Genomic DNA, 249 nt, shown 5'->3' on the forward strand with positions numbered 1-249 from the left:
TTTCACCTCAAACCCCCCCCCCCCTAACAACCCCTTGCCCACACTTCTCTCTAAAGGGTTTATGCCCCGGAGGTCTCCTGCCGGGTCAAAGGTCACAGCGGGCAGGTCACTCACGCAAGAGGTCTGTCGAGATTGCTGATAAGTGATAGGAGGAATTTAGATGTCTACGCGCGTGCTGTCAACGAATTTTAAGCTCGCGAGATTGGGAGTGTGTGTAACATCATCTGTGAGTTAATATGTACAAGGGCT

The sequence above is a fragment of the Penaeus monodon genome, chromosome 33, assembly GCF_015228065.2.
Source record: "Penaeus monodon isolate SGIC_2016 chromosome 33, NSTDA_Pmon_1, whole genome shotgun sequence".
Lineage (NCBI taxonomy): Eukaryota > Metazoa > Arthropoda > Malacostraca > Decapoda > Penaeidae > Penaeus > Penaeus monodon.